General features: G+C 39.2%; 1 long non-coding RNA gene across 1 annotated transcript in view; it reads left to right on the top strand.

Annotated features, from left to right (window-relative positions):
* LOC123520798 overlaps nucleotides 1-9873 on the top strand; it is a 103901-nt gene extending 94028 nt beyond the window's left edge. Inside the window, exon 4 of the long non-coding RNA XR_006679380.1 lies at nucleotides 9619-9873. This is a non-coding gene — a long non-coding RNA (uncharacterized LOC123520798). The remainder of the gene's footprint in view (nucleotides 1-9618) is intronic.
* Nucleotides 9874-10423: the final 550 nt, after the last annotated feature.

The following is a 10423-nucleotide window of genomic DNA, read 5'->3' as shown; positions in this document are numbered from 1 at the left end:
CTACGAAAGAAAAAGAAATAAGAATGGAAAAGAAAAATGAATTGCCGAAACATTTAGAAATATGAGAGATAAACGACGTATCATTTCATTGTCATTATTCGTAGTGGTGTAAAGTTGCCACAGTTAAAACAGAGAAGAGAAAGCCGAGAAGTTATAGCGTGGCGAGACAATGTAAGGCAATCTCTGAAGGAGGTAAAACGAGATGGCGAGGGAAGAAATGAATAAATAACTACTGATAATAATGACCATGCGGAATTAGCGTCTTTGTGGGAGCCGGAAAATAACGTGAAATATTGCCTTGTCGTGAATTTAATAGAGCATCATGATAAAATAGAGATTGTCACGAAACGGAAGGAAGAAAAGGAAAAACAATAGGAAAGCAACGTTGAGTGAAAGAATCGAGTGAAAAATATAAATCAACGAACATTTCAAGCGAGAATTGTGGACAGTAACAGAGAAAAAAAAATAGGAAAAGAATAAAATAGGCAGAAAGAGAATGAAACAGTGGGAAAGATAACAAAAGAAAACGAGGAAAAGGAGAAGATAAACGACAACTAGAAAAGAACCATAGCAAAGAGCACATGCACAAACAAAAAATAACTTCAAAGCGAGTAATACAAATACGTACCAGCCATAGATAAAAGTGAAATAGAGAGAAAGAAAGACAGATAAACACGTCTAGCAGAAAAGCAGAACAAAGGACTACATAGAACACACTAATTAGCAAGATCAAAGTTACTATAAATAAAAACAGAGAGAGAGAGAGAGAGAGAGAGAGAGAGGAAAAGGGGAAAAGAATGAGAGAATAGAAACAGGGCAAGATATATATAATTTTCCAAAGACAAACTAGGTAAAAAAGAGGGGAAGAAAAAAGAGGGGATGAGAGGGAAAGGTGTAAATATTGCGAGGAGCTTAAGAGGGGAGGCGGAAGTGACGAGGGGAAAATTAGTGAGTAGAGAAAACGTAACTAATTGAGGGGAGACCATAATATCTGAAATTATGAGGTACGAAGAGAGAAGAGAGAGAGAGAGAGAGAGAGAGAGAGAGAGAGAGAGAGAGAGAGAGAGAGAGAGAGAGAGAGAGAGAGAGAGAGAGAGAGAGAGAGAGAGAGAAAGCGGTGAAAATGAAGGAGTGAGAAAGGAAAAAAAAAGGAAGAAAAAGATAACGAAGGTAAGGAAGAGTGAGCACGTGTAAGAGAGAGAGAGAGAGTGTGTGTGTGTGTGTGTGTGTGTGTGTGTGTGTGTGTGTGTGTTCTTTTGAATTACAATATAGAATTACTGAATGGTCTTGCTTGTTCCCCTCTTCCTCTCTTTTCCTCCTCCTCCTCCTCCTCCTCCTCCTCCTCCTCCTCCTCCTCCTCCTCCTCCTCCTCCTCCTCCTCCTCCTCCTCCTCCTCTCTGTCTTTGAGGCTGCAGACGGTCAGTTCATATAATCACTAACTAAACCAATTTGGAGCCTTGTGTAAAGTTATAGCGTGAAGATAGCCAGAGAGAGAGAGAGAGAGAGAGAGAGAGAGAGAGAGAGAGAGAGAGAGAGAGAGAGAGAGAGTGTGTGTGTGTGTGTGTGTGTGTGTGTGTGTGTGTGTGTGTGTGTGTGTGTGTGTGTGTGTGTGTGTGTGTGTGTGTGTGTGTGTGTGTGTGTGTTGTAAAATTAAGATAATAAGTTGAACAAAAAAAATGTTTATTAGGAACGTTAGTGTAATTCATTTTTTTGTCAATAAACTAACTGAACAGAATTGTGTGTGTGTGTGTGTGTGTGTGTGTGTGTGTGTGTGTGTGTGTGTGTGTGTGTGTGTGTCACGTTTTTTCAGTATATATTTTTTAGTCCCTGTCATAATATATCTTTGTCTACTAATATTTTTTTTCCTTGACATTCTCTCTCTCTCTCTCTCTCTCTCTCTCTCTCTCTCTCTCTCTCTCTCTCTCTCTCTCTCTCTCTCTCTCTCTCTCTCTCTCTCTCTCTCTCTCTCTCTCTCTCTCTCTCTCTCTCTCTCTCTCTCTCTCTCTCTCTCTCTCTCTCTCTCTCTCTCTCTCTCTCTCTCTCTCTCTCTCTTTCTAATGGAGACACGCCCCTAAGGGTAGACAAATCTAATCCTAAAAAGTTTCCACTGTCACTACTCCGCACAGGGAAACAAAAGAAAAAATAAAAAAAATATATCCATATGGAATTTCCCCTTTATTTCAATTTTCCGTGGTGATTTGATAGTTCCTTTTAACTCCAGCGCTGTCTGTCCGTCCGTCTGTCTGTCTGTCTGTCTGTCTGTCTGTCCATGTTTGTTCTAAGCTAGCTCTTCCTGCTTGTGTATCCGTATTTTGTTTTGCTTCAGTGTTTTTTTTTTTTTTTCTTCATTTGTTGTGTTTCTTTATATGTTGATCTTGTATATATCTGTTTTGTGCTTGTTTTACTTGTTTGTGTTGTTTTTGTTGTTGTTTTTATGTAATTCGTGTATGTTGGTTTTGCTTGCTCTTATTTATTTTTTGTTTTCTATCCTCTTTTCTTTCTTTTTTGTGTTTTTCTTTTTCTTTTCATTCATTTTTTGTTTTCTTTCTTTTTTGTTTTCTTTTTGTTTTTTTGTTTTCTTTGTTTTTTTGTTTTCTTTCTTTCTTTCTTTTTCTTTTCGTTTATATGGTTCTTTCAATTGTCTTTTTCATTTATTTTTTTAGTGATCATTCTTTTTCTCTTTTTTTTTTTTTCTTTTTGGTGGGTGGAGCGGGGCGGGTCTGGGCTGGGCGGGGCTGGGTGGGGCTGGGCTGGGCTGGGCGTTTTGGTGGTGGGTGGGGTGGAGTGGGCGTGAGAGAAGTAATTTTTTTTCTTTCTTTTTTTTTTCCTATTTCATGTACTGTTCTGTCTGCATTTGTCTCTCACTTGCTTTATTTTTTTTTTTCTTTTCAAATTCATTTACTTTTTCCTTCCGTGTGGAGGGTGTTCATTACTCTTCTCATCTGTCATTGTAGCTCTTCTCCTTTTTGTTTTTGTTTTTTTCACAGTTTGTTTGTCTGCAGCTATTGGGTATTTTTATGTTTGTTTGTTTTTTTGGGGGGGTTTTTTCTGTTTTTCTGCAGGTATTGAGTTTTTTTTTTTTTTTTTTTTTAGGAGTGGGTGGGCTAGCGGGGCAATGCTGTTTCTCTTCTTTTTTTTATATATGTGTCTAATTTTTCTTCCTTCTCTCAATTTGTTTAACTTCAACCTGTTCATTGTGTGTTTTACTGTTATTTTTCAACCTACCAGACATTATCCCCTTTTTTTTCTCCTTAATCCATTCCCTGTGAAACTGAGAAAATGAACGAATATATAAATAAATATCTTTGCATCTTTTTCATCAGAATTCACATCAATTTTATAGCATCTTTTTCATCAGTTTTCACATCGATTTTATTAACATTCCTCTCATATAAATCTAACATTGTGCCATTTGTACCACAGTCTCTAATTATTTCTTTCTTTCTGACGGAATTATTGTAAGCTACGCGCCTTTTGACAGCCACTCAACATACTGCTTACATCTCAGCGTCGCCTCTCATCCCTCCTATGCTGATTTTGAGAGCTGGCTTTACTTTGCGTGTGTCGACTTCCCGCCAGATTTTCGTGTCTCCATGGTGTGTTAGTCTGACTCTGGAATCATCTCAGCGTTGCTTCATGTTCATTCATCCTGACTGGCGTGCATGAGCTTCATTTTAAGAGCCATCCTTTAGTTTCCTGCGTCAATCAATTTTTGCTAGATATTTGCGTGTCCATTGAACGTTAAGTAAATTATCTCAAAACGCTGTCTCTCGTCCACACTTATTGTCTTGTTGATGTTTTGTTTTGTTTTGTTTTAAGAGGCAATTACCATACCACCTCACCGTGTTGACCTGAAGGAAGGGAGAGACAAGAAGAAGGTAGTCCCAAAATGAAGACAAGCAGGGCAAGACGACAAAACGACAACAAAGACAAACTTGAGTGAAGGAGGACAAGAACAAGGAGATGAACAGCGGGAACCAGGACAAGACAAGTCAATAATAAGAAATTAAAACAAACTGGCATAAGAACAAGAACGAAGAGATGAACAACAAAATAATGACACAATAAGGACAAAACTGGAATTTGAACAAGAACGAAAAGATGAACAGCAAGAACCAGGACAAGACAAGAAGGCAAGGACAAAACACAAACAAGGACAGACGAGCGAAAAGGTCAAGGAGAGGAGGAGTAGGGGTGGAGGAGAGTGTGGGTTGGAGTGGAGGGAGAGCATGCAGTTAAACGCACCAGCTGTCCGTGGATTATATCGTTATCATGAAAAAGCGTAACAGGAGGAGGGGGTCGTGAATTTAATCTGCACCCAAGTATTGTTTAATGGCGAGCGGTCCGTCATGGCGAGAGGAACCTGCCCTGCCATGTTAGAGGAAAGGGAGAGGAAGGAAGAGGAAAATGGAGAAGAAAAGGGGGAAAAAGGAGATGAATAGGGCAAGGGAGGAGAAGAGAATAGAAGATAAGGGAGAGTAGTGAACGTAATTAGACGACTCTAATGATGAATTGGCTAAATGCAGAGAGAGAGAGAGAGAGAGAGAGAGAGAGGGGTTTGGGGTTGAGCTACGATATATGATGACAAATGTATTCATCTCTTACTCCTTAAGGATTCATAAACGCTTATACATAGATACACACATACATACATAAATACATACATACATACATACAAGATGGTGCGTACTAACAGCAAACACACATGCTATAAATTTAAAGAAAACTACGATAATTTGGCATCAAGTGAAGGAAACACTACAAGCTTGACTCAGTCCTATAAAAAAAAGCAAAATAGGGAAATACATATACATACATAAATACACACACACACATAGAAACACACACACACACACACACACACACACACACACACACACACACACACACACACACACACACACACACACACACACACACACTCACAATTCTGTAAATATCTCGACATAAGACACATTCATCACGCAGTCAGTCGCGCGGCAGCCTAACCTTCCCTTTTTGCGAGCGTGTGCAGTGCCAGGACAGTGAGTCGAGAGGATAACAAGTCACACACGCAGCCTTTCACTCCAGCTGTTTACACTCCCGACGAGCGAGGCGGCAGAGGCAAGTGGAAGGAACACAGCTGGAGGCACCACCCGTCATGCTGTACTGCTTCCTTGTCTGCTGTCTGCTCTCTCTCTCTCTCTCTCTCTCTCTCTCTCTCTCTCTCTCTCTCTCTCTCTCTCTCTCTCTCTCCAGTTCTCCTTCCTTTGCATTCATTTTCTTAAATTTTCTCTATCTTCATCTGCATTCCTCCCTTCTTTTTAATACATATTGTGTCCTCCTTTTTTTAAATAATATTCATTTTTTTTTTTTTTACATCGTGGGATTTGTTTGTATAAGAATTTGTGTTTATTTTTTATGTATATATTCATTTTCCCTTTACATTTCTCTTATTCTCTTTACATCCTTCTTTTTTCGTGCGTTTTCCTTCCTTCCTTCCCTCTTTCCTTCCTTCCTCCTCTTTTTCTTATTCCTTCCGCCTATTTTTTTCTATCTTCCTCCCTTTTTTTTATTTGTTCATTCCTAACCCTTACTATTCCTCCTTCACATATATTGTTCACTCCTTCTCTTGATTCCCATTCCTTTCTTCTCTTCTACTTCTTCATCACATCTCCTCTACCCTTCATTTTTTTCCCTACATCCCTCTCATCATTTTCTCTTTTACTCTTCCCATCTCCTCTTTCCTCTCTCATTTAATCCTGTATTTCCTGTCCCTCCATTTTCAATCAGTATTTTTTCTTATTTTCTGCATTTTCCTTCGTTTTCTTGTATATGTGAACTCTTTTCTTCTGTTCTTCTCAATATCTATCTTTCCTTCTCTCTCTCTCTCTCTATTATTGTACATTTTTCCTTTCTATCCTTCCTCAACATTTACCTTAGTCTCTCTCTCCTTTTATTGCTCTCCATCCCTCTTTTCCTCCCTCATTTTCTTACTGTACCTCCCTCCCTTTTATTCCTCCTCAGCATCTCTCATTCTCTCGCTCTCTGTCTCCCCTCTCTTCCTCCTTCCACTACCCTCGAGATGACTGCTAGTATTTCCACATCTCTCCTTGCTGATTCTTGATTGCATTCACTATTCAGGCGGCAGCAGACTTGTGCACTTCGGTCCGGTGCTTTCTCGTTGCCTTCCTCCTTGTCAATGCTGGAACCTCGCCTTTTGACCTCCCCTGACAGACTCGGTGCTACTACTATGTGTTCTTCTCAAGTTAATTCCATTTTCATAGATTTGGGTTTAGTTCTGATACGTTGTTTAGTTAGATTTGTTTGTTGTGGTTATTTTATTCTTTTTAGATGTGGAGATTAGTTCATATACATACGAGGATATAACGAAAGAGAGAATCACGGTTATTTGATGCATACTACGAAAAGGGAAAAAAAAATTAAAGGTTGGATAGACGAGGTTTTAGGAAGAGATTGGTAAGATCTTTTTGGTTTCCGGCTGTTTAGTTCGGCGGTTATCTTGAAAAGGCTCACGTCTCAAAGAGTAATAGAAAAAATCATTGAACAGCAAGAGAATTCCATATGATTTGATTTATTCTATTCATTTACGTTTTCCCCAGAATTACTAACAGCGCAACCTTAGACTACAGCGCGAGGATAGAACCAATAAATTGACACATGTTCAAACAATGTCGTAGTTGTATTCTCTCTCTCTCTCTCTCTCTCTCTCTCTCTCTCTCTCTCTCTCTCTCTCTCTCTCTCTCTCTCTTTCTCTCTCTCTAAAGCAAGAATATGAGCTAAAGGAAGATACAGTGGGTGGAAAAGTAAGACATGTTGCAGTGCATGTGTACATATCTATGCATGTGTGTCTGTACGTGTGGGGGAGAGTTCATTTGTCCTGCTGCACGCCTTGTTTATTGGCACCACGATTTGCATATACTCCAGACAGGCAGCATGGGGAGTGTATGTCAGATTTACTTCCTCCATGCCAACCTAAGCTAAACTGTGCTGTGTTTGTGTGTGTGGGGGAACGGTTATGTGGGTGTGGGTGTGGACGTGATTCGTGATGCTGTGTGTGGGGAGGCTGCATTACGTTGGGACCGCCTTTTCTCTTGCATTGTGTTTCGCTTCTTTAACGTTGTCTTGTCTGCTGGAGGTTTGTTCTTTGCGTTTCTTAAGTTTATGTTCATTTTGACGGCCGATTTTCTCATAACGAGTCTGTATTTTGTAATGTATTGTCATTGATTTGCTTGCTATTGTCTTATTTTATATTATTTTTTAGGCTTATACACCTTTCCGTATCTTTCCACATAATTCTGCAATAATGATGAGAGTTACATTCACGAATATGCATAATATGCAAATTTTTTTATCATTTTCATAAATGCGTTTTTAAATTTAAAGTATCCTATTAATATTATATACATATATGTATGTATATATATATATATATATATATATATATATATATATATATATATATATATATATATATATATATATATATATAGAGAGAGAGAGAGAGAGAGAGAGAGAGAGAGAGAGAGAGAGAGAGAGAGAGAGAGAGAGAGAGAGAGAGAGAGAGAGAGAGAGAGAGAGAGAGAGAGAGAGAGAGAGAGAGAGAGAGAGAGAGAGAGAGAGAGAGAGAGAGAGTATATATAAACTCATATACACCACAACAAAATCTCATACATCAAATTTATACAAAAAAAGTAACATTTAATTGACTTCCGTAACTGGTTGTCTAATAATGATGCATCGTGAATATTCATCGTTTGAATACAGTTTATGTAATTAAGAATTTAGTTTAGTGATAAAGTTAGATTTTAAAGAAGTGTTTTTGTATAGGCGGCTTTCTGATGCCTCATAACAAATTTATTGTTTCATACGTCGTGTAAGGATAGTGCAAACATTTTTCCGCTAAGCCGCGTGGTGACTATCCTTCCTCGCCCCCTACTCCCTCCCCCCGCCCTCTCCACTGCATGGGCGATAAATCTAACCCTATGAAACCCAAGGGCTTGAGAATGTCAGCACATGATGGCGCTTGTCACCGAAAAATATTCGTCGCCGCCAATACATTTTGCTGCTCTTGGTGACATATTTCCTTTTTTTTTTTTTTTTTTTTTTTTTTTGTTACGTTTGTATTATTTGTATTAGCTTGCAAATGTTATTGATGTTGATGTCAGTAACTGTCAGTTTAAACTCTCCTTTTTTCTCATTTTTCTGTGTTTTTTTATTCCGTGGTTATAGTTGGTAATGCTGGAAGTAATGAGGATGGTGGAAATGGTGTTGATTGTGGAAGTTATAGAGGTGAGGGTGGTGGTGCTTGGTGGTGTTTGTAGCGAGAGAGAGGTCTGAACAATATTTTTTTTTTTTTCTAGCTCTTTCCCATCTTTCTGCTCTGGTAACTTTTCATAGTAGTTTTGTCACATAAAAAATGGAAGTTAGACTGTTTAGACCTGTTATGATGTGAAAATCGTAACTGCATTCTCTCTCTCTCTCTCTCTCTCTCTCTCTCTCTCTCTCTCTCTCTCTCTCTCTCTCTCTCTCTCTCTCTCTCTCTCTCTCTCTCTTTACGATTTTCCTTCTGTTTATAGTTTTTTTCTGTTTTTTCCTTTACTTTCTTTCCTATGTCAACTAAGTGTGTGTGTGTGTGTGTGTGTGTGTGTGTGTGTGTGTGTGTGTGTGTGTGTGTGTGTGTGTGTGTGTGTGTGTGTGTGTGTATACAGATTCATTCAGTTCTTCACGTCAAGACACCATGCAGACATTAGTATTGTTGACACCTAGCAATGAGACGTGTGCCGCAGAGACCGAAGGAGTGATTGTTTGTCTTCTCATTGGTGTTTGGCTCCCTTACTTCTGTTACAGTCACATCCACCTCCATAACAGTTGCAGTCCGCACTCACCCCGCGTTCATGAATATGTGGTAAACTTCGAACGATGGAGAGACCAGGAGAGTCTTGCCTGAAGGAGGGAATGGCGATTAATTAAGTGACGAGGGGATACAGAGGAATAACAAACAGCAACACTCATTGGTCCTTACATAGAGGTTAATAATGAATGAAGAGGAACGATTAGGCTCATATTTTTTTTCATTCCCCCCGTCTTGAGCTATATCTGAAACTGTCTAACAAACCTAAGGCAACTATATCGAAACATTTCATGAGCTTTAGTATATTCCAGTATCCAAAACAAACTTATGGCTCGTATTCAGAAACGCTTTGCTCTCTCACCATCACTGCTTTCCAAAGGCTCCAGTTGAAGATACTTGTATTTTTAAGGGTATTTCTATGGTTCTGGTGATAGACTGGCAAGATTTCTAGTTTATTAAAAAGAGAAACTGTCTCGAAAACCTGGCTAGTTGTCTCTGTGGCCTTGCAAAATTGTCGTGGTGAGATGGGAGGGCGTTTCTGCATGAATATTAAAGGTGACGGGAGAGTACTAAGTGTCTAGCCTGAAGGGATCGTGAATGCGGGGAGTTATCATGCACACATCCTGATTTCATCTTTACCAACTCCGGGCCAGCATGTAACTGCCACGATATACTCCAATAGTCCCAGTTTACTTCAGTTTCCTAGCGTGGTATCCTTCTTTGGTTAATGACAAGCCTAACAGAGGGCTGTCCGCTTCCCCTAGGCTGGCTGCTCCACTTTGTACGCGTCAAGTTTGGCCGCATCAGTATGTATATTGGACATCAAAGAAACAACACAAGTTCCCCCTCCCGCCGCCACCACCACCACCACCTGACGTTTCCCGGCCATCTCCCTACTGTATTCATTAACATGTTCTAATATTCTGTGCAGAGAGATAGTTGGATAAACCTAGGAAGTAACGTTAACTGGATTGCTTTTCTCTGTGTTATCTATAGTGTAGCGGAGGTGAAGCAGCAAAACCCCACCACGAGTTTTTGCTTGTGTATCATTGTTCTCCTGTATTCGTCAGCAAATTCTGATATGCTGTGTAATTTACAAATATTAAATCGTTGGACAAATTTTATAGGGTTTGCTTTCCTTTTTTTTTTTTTCTGGTGATGCGAAAAAGTCAGCTGATATTGTGAGTCGGTCATGAAACAGTGGCGCCACAACTCAGGCCTATAGCCGAGTATTAAGGCGAGAGGGTGGAATGAAACAGTACATACAGGCAGCGTTACTCCTGAACGAGCCACATGCAACACAGACCACTACACTGCTTCCTTTCTTTTTCTTTGTCTTTGTAAAATAGATAAGTGAAACAGACGTATAGATAATAAATGAGCGATAAGGTTGGTACTAAAATAAATACTAGGTAAATAACAACAAAATACGTGGAGATTTAGAGCCACATTACTTCCTTTTTATTTATTTATTTTTTTTTTTTGTCTGTCTTTGTAAAATAGATTAATGAAACAGACGTATAGATAATAAATGAATGACAAGATTGGTACTAAAATGAATACTAGATG

Source organism: Portunus trituberculatus, chromosome 47, assembly GCF_017591435.1.
Source record: "Portunus trituberculatus isolate SZX2019 chromosome 47, ASM1759143v1, whole genome shotgun sequence".
In the NCBI taxonomy this organism is placed as follows: Eukaryota; Metazoa; Arthropoda; class Malacostraca; order Decapoda; family Portunidae; genus Portunus; species Portunus trituberculatus.
Note: the sequence above shows the minus strand (reverse complement) of the source record. Positions and strands in the feature narration are given on the sequence as shown.